General features: G+C 42.6%; 1 pseudogene; it reads right to left on the reverse strand.

Annotated features, from left to right (window-relative positions):
• Positions 1–466: 466 nt before the first annotated feature.
• Positions 467–2,237, reverse strand: LOC100477595 (annotated as a pseudogene).
• Between the last annotated feature and the right edge of the window lie 13,553 nt (positions 2,238–15,790).

Consider the following 15,790-nt stretch of genomic DNA (forward strand, 5'->3'; position numbering starts at 1 on the left):
TGTTACACAGAGGTTGTCACATACTTGGGTATTTCTCTACTTTTTCCCCCCTCTACTTTGTACACAATTATTCTTACTCTCCACAAAATGGCTGCTTCTGAGCTTCTCATCTGGTGATGGCAAGCACTAAAATCCTGTTTTTAACAGAATAGTAGTAAAAATGCCTCAGTGATTGAAGTTGAAAGCAGTACATTGGTACATGGTTCTTGTACTCAGATACCAGGAAGGTATAAATATCTTTTTATTCAAAAGTACAAAATACATTATCTGTAGGCATGGACAATGACAGCAGCAAACGTTATATGTTGTCAACTATAACTGATGGTTATGGTGATTTTCTTAAACATCAGCCAGGCTTTTCTTCAGTCATTTCCTTCAACTGACTTCTCTGAAATTATTGTTGAGGAGCTCTGCCTTAAGCTTCCTCTCACAGTTCATTAATAATGGTTCAGCACTATTCTAGGAATTAGAATATGCCACTGCCCATACCACATTCCATTCCACCCATTCTGCCCGTTCCAGGGTCCTTCTCTTCTTTGGGAATTCTGGTGACTAGAACTTCTATGGTAGTTAACAGAGAGGCCACTCCAGCACATCCAAGAAAGCACTTCTTACAACATTAGTTGGATCAATGATTTCTTCTTCCATTATATTCACAAAATCTTCAAGCTTAGCATCATAACCAACTTCTGAGGAAATTGGCATATTTTTCTCAACTATCTGTGATCCTTCTATAGTCTGCATTCTTAGCAAAGGTCACTGCAGATGTTTGGAGTGTTCACCTAATAATTTCTATACCAAGTTTTTTACCTCCGTTAGCTGGAGTTATTGAGTCCAAGTCTGGAATACACCCTGAAGCAGGGCACAACTGCTTCCCAGGACAATGCCTTCTTCAGTAGCAGCTCATGTAGCAGTGAGGGCATCCGTAACTCTCTTTCTTTTCATTCACATCAACACCACTTGTTCCAGCAACCTTCAGCAGAGCTACTCCTTCTGAGAGTTTTGCCAGATATTTGTTCAATTTTTCCTTTCCATATTCACTAGTTGTGACATCTAACTGCTCTGTGATTTCTTGAATACATTTTTCAATTTGAGCCTTGTCATCTTTCCTTTCAAGAGCATGGCATCATCTCTGGTCACAAAGACCTCTCCAACTTTTCCTAAGTCATGAAGCTGAACATCTGCAAGATTTAGTCAATCCTTCTCCAAACACTGCACCACCAGTAGCAATAGCCATGTCTTTAAGCTGGTTCTTTCTATTGTTGCCAAAACCTGGAGCTTTGACTGCTACAGTCTGAACACTAACTTTTAGCCTATTCAAAACCAGTGTACTTAGAGCTTCTCCATCATCTTTAGCAGTTATGACTGAGGACTTACACTGAGCATAGGCAATTTCAAGAGCAGGTATAATGGATAGGGCACTAGACATTTTCTTTTCACTCAGGAGAACATGGGTATCTTGGAATCCATATTTCTGACTTTTTGATATATTAATGAAGTATGGAGAAATATAACCTCAATCAAACATCATGTCTTCAATAATTTCTAATTCATCATTTAGTGTTTTTCTATCCTTTAGTGTGATGACGCCCTCTCTTCCAACCATTTTCATTGTTTCAGAAATTATATTGCCAATTTCTTTGTCTCCATTTGCAGAAATTGTAGCAACCTGAGCAATTTCTTCAGGGGTTGTCACAGTTTTAGACTACTTCTTGGGTTCAGCAATTGCAGCATCAACAGCTACCATTTCCACAGGACTAGCACATTTGCTAATCTTCTTGAAGCCCTCCTTGGCAATGGAGCGTGCTAGTACAGTAGCAGTAGTCGTGCCACCCCCAGTCTCTTCATTTGTATTATTGGCAACATCTTGAACAGGTTTAGCACCAATATTTTTATCTTTATCTTTTAAGTCAGTGAACTTTGCAATGGTCACACCATCTTTTGTTACTTTAGGAATCCCAATTCTGTTCGATAATCACTGTTCATCCCTTTGGCCCCATAGTAATGGCTACAGCTGGCTAAAAGGCTAAAGGTCAGAACTTTGGCTAAAAGGTCTGCACTTGGTGCATTAAGGCTCAAATTTTGGCATGAGCCCAAGTAAGATAAGGAGCCAGTGCCCTGGACACTGTCCTAATTTGGCAAAAGACTGTGGGCAATAAAAGCAATTCTGTGGGGAAGCAGCAGGGTGTGCTGGTGGTGAGACACGGAATAGGAGGTGAATGAGGGATAGAATGCATGGTATATATGGTTAGAATTATATTGGCATTTCTATTTTTAATTATTTGAGGTACTCCCATCCTGTTTTACACCGTGGCTGCACCAATTTACATTCCCACCAACAGTGCATGAGGATTCCTTTCTCTCCACATCCTCAATGACACTTGTCATTTCTTTTGGATACTAGTCATTCTGACAGGGGTAAGGGGATACCCCATTGTAGTTTTGATTTGCATTTCCCTAATGATTAGTGATGTTGCACATCTTTCCATATGTCTGTTGGCCATCTATATGACCTCTTTGGGAAAATGTCTCTATTCAGGTTCTCTGCTCATTTTTAGTCAGATTATTTGTGTTTTTTTGGTGTTGAGTTACATAAGTTCTTTATATATTTTGGATATTAACCCCTTATCAGATAAATCACTTGCAAATCTCTTTTCCCATTCTGTAGTCACTTTTTTGTTTCATTGATGGTTTTCTTTACTGTGCAATATCTTATTATTTTGGCATGCTCCCAATAGTTTATTTTTGAAGGGCAAATCTCTTACCCCTTAAACAATAATTCCCTATTCCTTCCTTTCTCCAGCCCACAGTAACCTCTATTATACTTTCTGTCTCTGTTAATTTGTCTATTCTAGTTATCTCATATAAATGTAATATATTTTCCCTTTTGACTCTGACTTTAAGGCTGAGTAATATTTCATTTATGTATATACCATATTTTGTTTATCATGCATGATATGATGCACATTTGAGTTTTTCCATCTTTTGGCTGTTGTGAATAATGCTGATATAAAATGGCATAAAAGTATCTGTTTGAGTTCCTTCCTTCAATTCTTTCGGGTATACACCTATATCGTGTGGTAAACCTATGTTTAACATTTTGAGGAACCACCAAAATATTTTCCACAGAAGCTGTACCATTTTACATCCCCACCAGCAATGCACAGGGTCCAATTTTTCCATATCCTAAAAAAACACTTGTTATTTTCTTTTTGTTTGTTTGTTTATAATAGGTGTATTCATTTATAATAGGTGTGAAGTGATATCTCATTATGATTTTGATTTCCATTTCTCTAGTAACTAAGGATGTTGAACATCTATTTATGTGCTTATTGGTCATTTGTATGTCTTCTTTTTTTCTTCCAAGGATTTTATTTATTTATTTGAGAGACAGTGAGTGAGAGAGAGAGGGAGAAAACACAAGTTGGGGCAGGGGGGAGAGGCAGAGGGAGAAGCAGACTCCCCACTGAGCAGGGAGCCCAATGTGGGCTCAATCTCAGGACCTTGAGACCATGACCTGAGCAGAAGGCAGATGCTTAACGAACTGAGCCACTCAGGCACCCCTGTATGTCTTCCTTAAAGAAATGTCTATTCAAGTCCTTTACCGATTTCTGAATTGGGTCATTTGTTTTTATGTTGTCGAGTTGTAGGAGTTCTTTATATAATCCCTTATCACATATATGATTTACAAATATATGCTTCCACTCTGTAGGTTGTCTTTCCACTCTCTTGATAGTGTCTTATAATGAGCAAAAGTTTTTAATTTTGGTTAATTTACCTATCTTTCTTTTGTTACCTATGCTTTTGGTGTTATAAACAAAAAATCATTGTCAAATCCAATGCTATGAAACCATATGCTTTTTATTAGAAAAAATGACTTTTAGAATCTTATCAATTGCCAACAACAACAACAACAAACTTTAAAATATGCATGAATGTTCCAATTTTGTGATATAGGAAGGTTGAAATTTAAGAATGGAAAAAAGTATATCATTCAAATATTAATTTTTTAAAAGGCAAGAGTAGCTATATTAATAACAGACAAAATGAACTTCAGAGCAAAGAAAATTACTGGAGACAAAGAGAGACATTATATGACGATAAAAAGATCAATCTACAGGAAGACACAACAATCCTATATGTGTATGCACCAAACCACAGGGTCTCAAAATATATGAAATAAAAGCTGATAGAGTTTAAAGGAGAAATAGACAAATCTGCAATTATAGTTGGAGACTTCAATATCCCTTTCTCAGTAATGGATAGAATTACTAGACAGAAATTCATTAGAGACATAGAAGAATTTAACAACATCATCAAACTGTGGGATCTAATTGACATTTATAGAACACTCCACTCAACAATAGCAGAATACACATTTTTTCAAAAGCCCATAGAACATTCACCAAGTTAGTCCATATCTTGGTTCATAATATGAACTTCAACAAACTTAAAAAAATGGAATCATACAGAGTTTATTCTCTGGCCATAATAGAAACAAATAGAAATCAATAACAGGAAGAAAAGGGAAAAATCTCCAAACACTTGGAAATTAAACAGCATGCTTCTAAATAAATCATGGATCAGAGGAATTCTCAAAAAAATTAATATCATAGAACTAAAAGAGAATGAAAATACAACATGTCAGACATTGTGAGACATAGTTAAAGCAGTACCAAGAGGGAAATTAATAGCAGTAAATGCTTGAGGAACCACCAAAACATTTTCCACAGAAGCTGCACCAAATAGGAAAGATTTCAAACCAATAATGTAATTTCCTATCTCAGAAAGCTAGAAAATTAAAGCAAAATAAATTCAAAGCAAGTATAAGGAAAGGAAAAATTAAGATAGGAATAAAAATGAAAATAAAATTGAAAATAAGAACACAATTGAGAAAGATCAATGAAACAGGAAGTTGATTCTTCAACAAAATCAATAAAATTGATAACCTCATGCAAAACCAACAAAAATTAAAATGGAGGAGATACAAATCACCTATATCATGAATGAAATTAGGTATATCACTATAAATATTGCAGTCATTTAAAAAAAGAAGAGAATACTATGAACACCTTCATGCTCAATTTTCCAGAAGAAATTTGAGAGCTTAGAAAAAATGAATCAAGTTTCTGAAAACCAAAAACTGCCAAAATGCAGCCAAGATCATCTAAGTTGTCATATAACCATTAAAGAAATTAAATTCATCAACAAAAACTTATTTAAAAACTTCCAGGCCCAAATGATTTCACTAAAGAATTCTACAAAATATTGAAAGAAGAATTAACACTAATTTTGTACAATCTCTTCTAAAAAATAGAAGAGAAAAGAACAATTCTCAATTCATTTTATGAGGCTAATACCAAAAACCAAACAAAGGCAGTACAAAAAAAGAAAAGTTCATGTCAATATCTCACATAAACTTAGATGCAAAAATATTCAACAAAATGTTAGCAAACTGAATTTCAGTATGTATAAAAAGAATTAAGCACCATGATCAAGTGGGATTTATTCCACATGTGCAAATCTGGTACAGCATTCTAAAACCAATCAGTGATATCAATTCATTGTATTATATAATCATATCAGTTGGTGCAGAAAAGGCATTCAACATAATCCAATACACATTAATTATGAAAACTCTAAGAAAGTCAGGAATAGAGGAGAATTACCTCAACTTGATAAAAAGCCTCTGCAAAACTTTACAGCTAATAACACACCTACAGGTGGAAGACCGAATGCTTTCCTCCTAACAGCAGGAATAAAACAAGGATTCTGTTCTCACCACTCTTATCCAATAGAGTGCTAGATGTTCTAGCCATTGAAAGAAAACAAGAAAGAAGAAGAAGAAGAAGAAGAAGAAGAAGAAGAAGAAGAAGAAGAAGAAGAAGACGACGACACACAGATTGGAAAGGAAGAAATAAAACTGGCCCTCCTTGCAAATAACATAAGTGTTTATATAGAAAATTCCTAGACCACCAAAAAATTGCTGGAACTGATACAGGAATTCAGCAAAGTTGCAGGATGTAAAATCAATGCACAGAAGTCAGTTGTATTTCTATATACTAACAATGAGACAGAAGAAAGAAAATCAATGAATTGATCTCATTTTCAATTGTACCAAAACCCATAAGATACCTAGGAAAAAACCTAACCAAAGAAGTAAAGGATCTGTACTCTGAAAACTAAAGAACACTTATGAAAGAAATTGAGGAACACAAAGAAATGGAAAAACATTCCATGCTCATGGATTGGAAGAACAAATATTGTTAACATGTCTATGCTACCCAAAGCAATCTACACATTCAGTGCAATCCCTATCAAAATACCATCAACTTATTTCACAGAGCTGGAACAAACAATCTTAAAATTTGTATGGAACCAGATAAGACCCCACATAGCCAAAGGAATGTTGGAAAAGGAAACCAAAGCTGGAGGCTTCACAATTCCAGACTTCAAGCTCTATTACAAAGCTGTAATCATCAAGACAATATGGTACTGGCACAAAAACAGACACACTGGCACAAAAACAGATCAATGGAACATAATAGAGAACCCAGAAATAGACCCTCAACTCTATGGTCAACAAAGCAGGAAAGAATATCCAATGGAAAAAGACAGTCTCTTCAACAAATGGTGTTGGGAAAATTGGACAGCCACATGCCGAAGAATGAAACTGGACCATTTCTTTGACACCATACACAAAAATAGACTCAAAATGGACGAAAGACATAAATGTGAGACAGGAATCCATCAAAATCCTAGAGGAGAACACAGGCAACAACCTCTTCAACCTGGGCTGTAGCAACTTCTTGCTAGACACGTCTCCAAAGGCAAGGGAAACAAAGGCAATGAACTATTGGGACTTCATCAAGATAAAAAGCTTTTGCACAGCAAAGGAAACAGTCAACAAAACTAAAAGGCAGTACGTACGGAATGGGAGAAGGTATTTGCAGATGACATATCTGATAAAGGGTTAGTCCAAACATCTATTATGAACCTATCAAACTCAACACCCAAAAAACAAATTATCCAGCTAAAAAATGGACTGAAGACATTAATGGACAATTTTCCAAAGATATCCAGATGGCTAACAGACACATGAAAAGATGTTCAACATCACACAGCATCAGGGAAATACAAATTAAAACTATGATGAGATACTACCTCACACCTGTCAGATTGGCTAAAATCAACAACACAGTAAACAACAGATACTGGTGAGGATATAGAGAAAGGGGAACCCTTTTACACTGTTGGTGGGAATGCAACTTGTGCAGCCACTCTGGAAAACACCATTGTAAGTTCTTCAAAAAGTTAAAAATAGTACCAGTACTATGATCCAGCCATTGCAATACTAGGTATTTACCCAAAGGATACAAAAATACTGATTCAAAGGACCCCAATGTATATAGCAGCATTATCAAAAATAGCCAAATCATGGAAAGAGTCCAAATGTCCATTGACTGATGAATGGATAAATGTGGTATATATATATGTGATGGAATATTACTCAGCCATCAGAAAGAATGTAATCTTGCCATTTGCAAGGGTGTGAATGGAGCTAGAGTGTATTATGCTAAGCAAAATAAGTCAGTCAGAGAAAGACAAATACCATATGATATTACTCTTGTGGAATTTAAGAAAGAAAACAGATGAACATAATGGAAGAGGAAAAAAAGAGAGAGAGGCAAACCATAAGAGATTCTTAATGGTAGTGTAGAAACTGGGGGTTCAACTGAGGGTTGATGGAGAGAAGGTGGGTAGGGGATGGCCTAAATGCGTGATGGGCATATAGGAGGGCACTTGTTGTGATGAGCACTGGGTGTTATATGTAAGTGATGAATCACTAAATTCACCTGAAACCAATATTCCACTATATGTTAATTAGCTAGAAATTAAATAAAAACTTGAAACAAAAATAAATAAATAAAAAACAAAAAAATTAAAATGGAGGCGAGATAAAGCCTTTCCCAGATTAATAAAACTGAAAGAATTCATCAGTAGGTAAGCTGAAATAACAGAATGCTAAACAACAACATGAAAGCATATGAAAATATAAATTTCATTGGCAAAGATAAATATATGCAAAAATATAGAGTAATGTGATAATGATGGTGCATAAGTCACTTTTAATCTTAGTTTGGAAGTTAAAAGACAAAAGCCTTAAGAACAACTATAACCACAAAAATTTATAAATGAATATACAATGAAAAATAAATAAATTCTGATATAAAATAAAGAAGGGATTAGTAAAAGTGTCATTTTTTAATGCAGTTGAATTTAAGTTGTTATTAGCTTAAATAGGCTGGTATAATAAGAAATTTTATTCTGTCCTCATGGCAATTGCCATTAATTCCCCTAGGAAAAACCTAGAGGAATTAAAAAAATTAAGAGAAAAGAATCAAAGTATGTCACTACAAAAAAAAAAAAAACCCACACACACATAAAAAACAAAAGACAAAAACCCTAAACATATGTCAAATCACAAAGACAGCAAGAAAGGAAGAGAGGAACAACGGACTATGAAACAGATCAAAAAAAGAACAAAATGACAATAATAAGTCTCTACCTATAAATAATTGTGTTAAGTGTAAGTGGATTAAACTCACTAATCAAAAGATACAGAATGGCTGAATGGATAAAACACAAAATCCAACTATATGCTGTTTATAAAAGATTTGCCTTAGATTTGAGGACATACATAGGCTGAAAGTGAAGTTATGGAAAACAATATTCCGTGCAAATGATAACCAAAAGACAGCAAGGGTGTCTATACTTGGGAAAAGACTTTATGTCAAAAACTGTCATAAGAGACAAGGAAGTTCATTACATAATGATACAAGGATGAATTCTACAGGAATATATAACAATTATAAGTATATATGCACCCAACATCAGAGCACTTTAAATATATAAATCAAATATTGGCAGATCCAAAGGAATAATTAGACAACAATATAACAATATAAGGAAACTTAAATTTCTCACTTTCAATAATGGGTAAGTTATCCAGACAGAAAATCAATAAGGAAACAGCGACTTGGTCAAAATATAGACCAAATGAACGTAACGTCTATATACAAAACATTCTTCCCAATAGCAGCAGAATATACATTCTTTTCAAGAGCACATAGAACATTCTCCAGGATAGGTCACATGGTAGGCCATAAAAGAAGTCTTAACGAATTTAAGAAAATTGAAATCACTAAGTACTGTTTCTGAGCACAATGGAATAAAACTAGAAATCAATAACAAACACACACACACATATATACACACACATATATACACAAACACGTATATAAATACAATGGTTTTTATATACATATATGTATAGGTATGTATGTAGGTTATATGTGTGTATATAGACAGATGAATATATGTATGTGTGTGTACACACATAATGGAATATTATTCAGCCTTAAAGAAGGAAAACCTGGCATTTGTGACAATATGGATGAACCTGAAAAACATTAGGGTGAATGAGATAAGCCAGACACAGAATGACAAATACCACCCGGCACCACTTACCGAGTCAAACTCATAGAAGTGGAGCATGTAATGGTAGTTGTTAGGGTCTGGAGGGAGAGGGAAATGGGGAGGTATTGGTCAAAGGATATAAAGTCTCACTGCTGCAAGATGAATAAGTCCTAGAGACCTACTGTACAGAATATCACCTATAGTTAACAATACTGCATTTTATACTTAAAATTTTGCCAAGAGGGTAGATTTGATGTTCAGCGTTTTTATTGCCCACAGTAAAAATAATAAAGAGGTTAGGAGGAAACTTTTGGAGGTGATGGATATATTTATGGCACAGGTTGTGATGATAGTTTCACAAATATATACTTATTTTCAAACTTATTAAGTTATGTACATTAAATATGTCCCGTTTTATATGTCGATCATACCTCAATAAAGTGCTTTTAAAAAAAACTCCCAAAGTTCAAAAGTTAAAGTCAAAACAACCTCTATTTAGAAAATGGGCAAAATATGTGAAGAAACATTTCACAAAAAGGGTATAAAAATGGCAAATCAGCACATGGAAAGATATTCAATATCATTAGCCATCAAGGAAATAAAAATTAAAACCACAATGAGATATTGCTGTACTTATCAAAATCACTAAATAAAAGATAGTGACAATACCAAATGCTGTGGAGGAGAGGAGAAACTGGTTGTAAAATGGTCCAGGCACTTCAGGAAAGAGAATGGCAGAAAACTAAAAATACACTTACTATACGACCCAGCAATTGCCCTCTTTAGGCATTTATTCCAGAGAAATGAAAAGTTACATTCACACAAAAACCTGTACACAAATGTTCATAGCAGCTTTATTTGTAACAGCCAAAATCTAGAAACAACGCAGATGTCCTTCAACCAGTGAATGGTGAAACAAACTATTTCCATTTGTGGTACCTTCATAGTATGGTACCACAACTCGCAACAAAAGGAATGAACTATTGATACACACAAGGACTTGGATGAACTTCAAAGGAATTTTGCTGAGTGAATAAAGCCAGTCCAGGGGTGCCTGGGTGGCTCGGAAGGTTTAATGAATGACTTCAGCTCAGGTCATGATCTCAGGGTCCTGGGATTGAGACCCAGGTAGGGCTCCTAGCTCAGCAGGGAGGGTGCTTCTCCCTCTCCCTCTCCCTCTGCCCCTCCCACCTGCTCATGCTTTCTCTGTCTCTCTCTCAAATAAACTCTTTTTAAAAAATAAAAACAAAATTAAAGCCTGTTTGAAGAGACTACATTACTTTATAATTCCATTCATATAACATTCTTGAAATGACAAAATTATAGAAAAACAGGTTAACGGTAGTCAGCCCGCCCCTCTCCCCCCACCAAGTATGTGGGGTTATAGAAGGCAACAAGAGGAATTCTGTGGGGATGGAACAGTTCTGTATCTTGAGGGTGGTGATGGATACTTACAGATTTGATAAAATTCTATAGAACTAAATACGCACAAATGAGTACAAGTGAAACTGGGGAAATCTAGGTAATATTGTTGGATCAATGTCAATACCCTGGTTGCGATTTTGTACTATAGTTTGGGGAACTGTTACCATTAATGGAAAACTGAGTAAAGGGTGGACAAGATTTCTCTGCGTTGTTTCTGAACAACTATGTGAGCCTACGACCATCTCAACATACTTTAATATTATTTTAAAAGTGCGTCTCTGCTGCAGCACCCACTCTTAGGTTTTTTTTTTTTTTACGTACAATCCTCTTAAAATGCATTGTCCAAGGCCAGAAAGCTATTTCATAAATTTTAAGAAACCACCTAGCTCATAAGTGACACTCCCTCACCTTGCTGCCAGCTAGGTGATGTGCGCTGCATAGTGTTGGAATTAGGAGTTCCAGAGGGAGATTACTGGCCCTGGCCTCGCAGTGTTCAGGGGTGTGTGTGTGTGTGTGTGTGTGTGTGTGTGTAGGTGGACACTGGTATGAACGTGAGACAGAAAGGAGACAGCTATGCCTCTTTTACTGTCAAGGAAGGTGGCCGGCTGATGAAGGTAATGCTGAAAGCCAGGGAAGGGTTTAAGAAGGGTGCTGGCGCCTCAGGAACGCCCTCCTGCTGCACCCTCTGGGAGGCCGTGGGCGGCGGCTGAACAGCGGGCGGCAGTGACTGAACCCCACCGTCCACAGGAAAAGGTGAACGCGGGACGGGGGCGGGAGGTGCGGCCTCTGCTCAGCGGCCCGCAGGCTTGCTGAGCAGCCTGGCTCGCAGTGGCGGCGCCTGGTCTTGGATGCTGCCGCGGAGACGCCAAGGAGACTCCGAACGCCAGGAGCGCAGCGTTGAGGCCGGGGAGGGTGGGGCCGCCCGGAAATCCCGGTGGCGCCAGCTGGGTAGCGTCTGCAGGCCGGGGGCGCGCACACGAGGGGCACGTGGGTGTGGATGAACCGGTGCCGCGGGGCCTCCTGCTTGCAGCGCCACCGCGGCCGGGTGTCCGCTCTAGAGGAACGGCGGGTGGGGTGCCTGCCCCACACAGGCGGCACCCGCCACCCCAGCCCCGCACCCTGTGGGCAGGCACGGGGTGGGGACAGCACCCAGGCCCCGCGCCTGGAGGCGCTGTCCGCACGGGTCTCCTCCCCGGTGCCTGGGCCCCCTCTCGACTCCGGTGCGGAAAGCCCGGCGGCTTTGTCCGGAGATGGCCAAGGGTGCGGGCGGAGGACCAAGGGGCTTCCAAACCCAGGCATGGGGGAAAGACTGGGATGGACAGAGATCAGTGGGAGTGCCTTGGGGCTTCGAGGGAACTGCACCCGTAGCCGAGCTCCGGAGACTGGCGCCGGGGACTGGCGGGGCCGGCGGGTTCCACGTGGGTGGACCCCGAGCTGGGGGCATTGGCGCGGTCGCAGGTCGCCGTCGTGTGCGCTCCCTTATGCCGGCACACGAACGCAGGCACACGGTCCGGGCTTCCACCTGCCCCCGGCGGGGCTGGCGCCGGGAGCGCGCGGTGTTGGGAAGGCGGCCCTGCGGGGAGAAAGGGTGGTACGCGACTGTGGTGTGGCTGCGGGGGAGGAGGTGGGAGGCACTGGAAGGCTGTGGCCCCGCTGCCGCAGCAGCCCCGCAGTGGGCGCCCCGCGCAGAGGAGGCAGCGGGGGGCGGCGAGGCGCGCGCCGGTCGCACTGCGGTCCTTGCCCGCGTTAATGTGTTCTCAGGATGAAAGGGAAAGGAAAAAGGTCCATTTAAAGGAGCAAGGGCGGGCAGAGACTTTTGCTGGTTCCAACCCTCGCGGAGGGCTTTGGTCGCGGGGACGTGGGAGCTGCAGGGCAATGCCAGGTGTCATAATGCGGGAAGATGACCGCGAGTGCAGCCGCGCCTCCGCTTGGGTTGAGCTCCCCAAGAGCGCAGCCGGAGAGCAGGCGATCCTTTAAATTGGGCATTTTCCGTAGTGATCCTAAACCTAGTATTAACCTCTTCCCAACTTCTACCCCCCCCCCCAAACGCCTCCAAATTCCTAGTAGTCTTTTAAGCGATCAGGTCAGTTCTACCAGCTTCATGTTATGTTTTAAAAAAAAAAAAGACAAATTTTTCACTTCGTTCACCTCTCCGACCCCAAGTCCCCACAAGGCAGCTTTTCACAGTCCTAAGACGTGGTTACTCCAAACCCACCGCAAGTTGCTCCTGTGCTCCGCTTTTGCTCCGCAAACCCCGGACGGTGCCACCGGAGGACGCTGAAGGCAAAGTCTCGGCTCCCGCTCGGGTTTAGGAAGCGGCGGCTGCCCGGCGCCCTCGAGACTGCCACGAGCGGAGTGTGGACAAGCCTCGCATCCTCCTCCCAAGGCAGGCGGGTCGGCCCTGCACCGACACTCGGTGGGTGCCTCTGTTTCCCTCTCGGGTAGCGGGCATTTTCTCAACAGAGCGTGACCCGGTAGACGACGCACTCGAAATCCCAAGAACCCTCCTGCCCGTGTGCAGTGTCTTCCTCCCAACACTTCTACGCTTGCCTGCGGCCGGCGCTGTGTGTGCGCCTGGACACCCCCGCGCCTCGTCCTCAGCTCCCCACTCCCCACCTCCAAGCAGCTGAAGGGGGGCTCTTCCGAGTTACCCCAGGGCAGCAGCTACATCGAGGCCATCCCCCTCGTTCTGCTTCTCAAGGGCAGAGCCCATGAGAGTCCGAGGCACCTGTGCCCCACACCTCCCCCCACGTGGGGCGACCCGTGTGTGTGAGAGAGACCCAACTAACACACAGTAATTCCCGGAAGACAAAGCATTGGACTGTTCAAAGATGGTCCAGAGTGAAGAAAAAAATCTCCTCGAGGTGAAAAGTGAAAAAAAAAAAAAATCTCGAGGCACTGACTCAGTGCTCGCCGCCCGCCTCGGCTTCTGGGGCATCTGCATCGCTGAGAAGGGGTTGTAACTGAATCTGCTCCAGAGCCGCTCGGCAATTACCTCCTCTGGCAGCGCCGCAACAAGTGGCCCCGCCGTCTACCCCGGACTGCACCCTCCCCCAGTCCTTGCTGGAGTGGCTGACTGGCGTGTGTGCGGGGGGTGAGGGGGAAGCTATTTTTAATTGTGAACATTCTGCCTGAGTCCTGTGTGCTGGTATTCTCTTGTCACAATCAACCCCCATTTTTAACGCGGCGGCATCATCAAGATTAACACCTGGAAATGGAAAACTTACCCACTTTCCTATTAAAGAGGTGCTGTTTTTTTTTTAACCGAGCATTTTTCCTCCCGATGGATTTAACACTTTACTCATAAGACTTCACCAACCTTTGCGGTCTGGAGTAGTTGGAGGCGGGGACCTAGGGGGTACACGTCGTTTCTTTTTATATCTGATGCTTCTCCCCCTCCCCCCACCCAGTTGACATTGGTCAGATTCTCAGCTTCCTCAGAGGTTCTCTATAGAGCTTTTGTGCCAGAAGCTTTATGGCTAAATCGCCTTTTCGGGTAAACCTGCTCGATGCTTGTCCCGCGCCCAGCGAAACCCAGGTACCAATGGGTCAAGGTCCCCTGACTTCCATACTGAGAGCCACATTCCAGTTGGAAAGGCCCTCAGCATTCCCCGGCTGATCGAAGTAGACAACTGGGGCTAGAGCACCCAGGAACCTGGGGCCTCCGTCTTCCTCCCCGAGGTCCCCTTGACTCAGCTGAGTTCCGCGGCAACCTCGCCCGCATCCCCGCCCAAACCGCGTACGACACTACCTTGGACAAAAGTTTAAAAGAATCCGGTGTAGAAACCGACTTTTCCTTTAAATCTGGTTATAATAAATACTCATATAAGTATACCCACATAACCACCCAAGTGGAGAGCAGATGCCCAGATTTGCGATCCCCACGTGTTGCTGGAGCTGGCGCAGACGCGTCCGCGGACACTGTGGCGAACGTGACACCGCATTTTCTCCGAATTCCTGCCTTCTAGGGTGGTGCAGGGCCACGGGGAGGTGGGGGAAGAGGCTGCGGAATCCATCCGTTCTGAGGGACCACAACTCCGGGGGGGGGGTCTCGTAGGTCCCAATTCTCCCACGTGAGGAAAGCAATGCTCGTTATGGATGATTAATAGCCGGGCTTTCCACGACCAGGAGGCGCGTCCCTGCCGGCACCACTAGCTTAGTAGTTTTAATTTGACCTTTACCATCAGCAACATGCTCCTGGAGGCTGGGAACAGGATTCGCACCCCGATGGCTGCCCTTTCCCTCCTCCACCCAGCAGCGTGCTTCCAGGGGAGCGTTGGAAACTTGCAGCTCCCGCGGCGCCCCCTCCTTCTCCGGAGGAAGCAGGTTCTCTGCGACCTAACCCCGGAGCTGTCAGACATCCCCGGGCGTGGTCGGGGCTCTCCCGGGCCTCGGAGTTGGGCGGGGTCTGCAGGGCATCGTCTTGGGTTATCTCTGGCACAATGTGAGGGTGTTCAAAGAGAAAAACAAAACAAAACAAAAACCAAAAACACACTCCTAAAGTGCCACTAGCATCTACGGAGTGGCAGTGGTCTACACCGAGTGCCTGTGCCTGGAGATGTGGGGGAGGGTACTGCGGCCAAGGGCAGGGCAGGAGGACAGTGAAGGCCCGCTGGCCGCCCGGGAGCCCTTCCTCTTCGGGTTCAGAGGCCGGGAGCACCCCGAGCTGTGGCTAAAGGGGCTGGTAGGCTCTCCTGCACCCCATGAGCTCCCCCGCCTTCCCTGTGTCCCCCGGCTTTTCCAGGAGGAAGATGGGGTGCCCAGCGGGGGTGGGGCGCGCCGGGCCGCGGGGCCGGGCTGTCACGTGCCCCCCTCCCCCGCCACTGCGGCGGGAGTTCCAATCAGAGCGCGCCAGGGGGCTCCTCCTGGGCAGGAACCACCCGGC

Source organism: Ailuropoda melanoleuca, chromosome 6 (assembly GCF_002007445.2).
Source record: "Ailuropoda melanoleuca isolate Jingjing chromosome 6, ASM200744v2, whole genome shotgun sequence".
NCBI classification, from domain to species: Eukaryota; Metazoa; Chordata; class Mammalia; order Carnivora; family Ursidae; genus Ailuropoda; species Ailuropoda melanoleuca.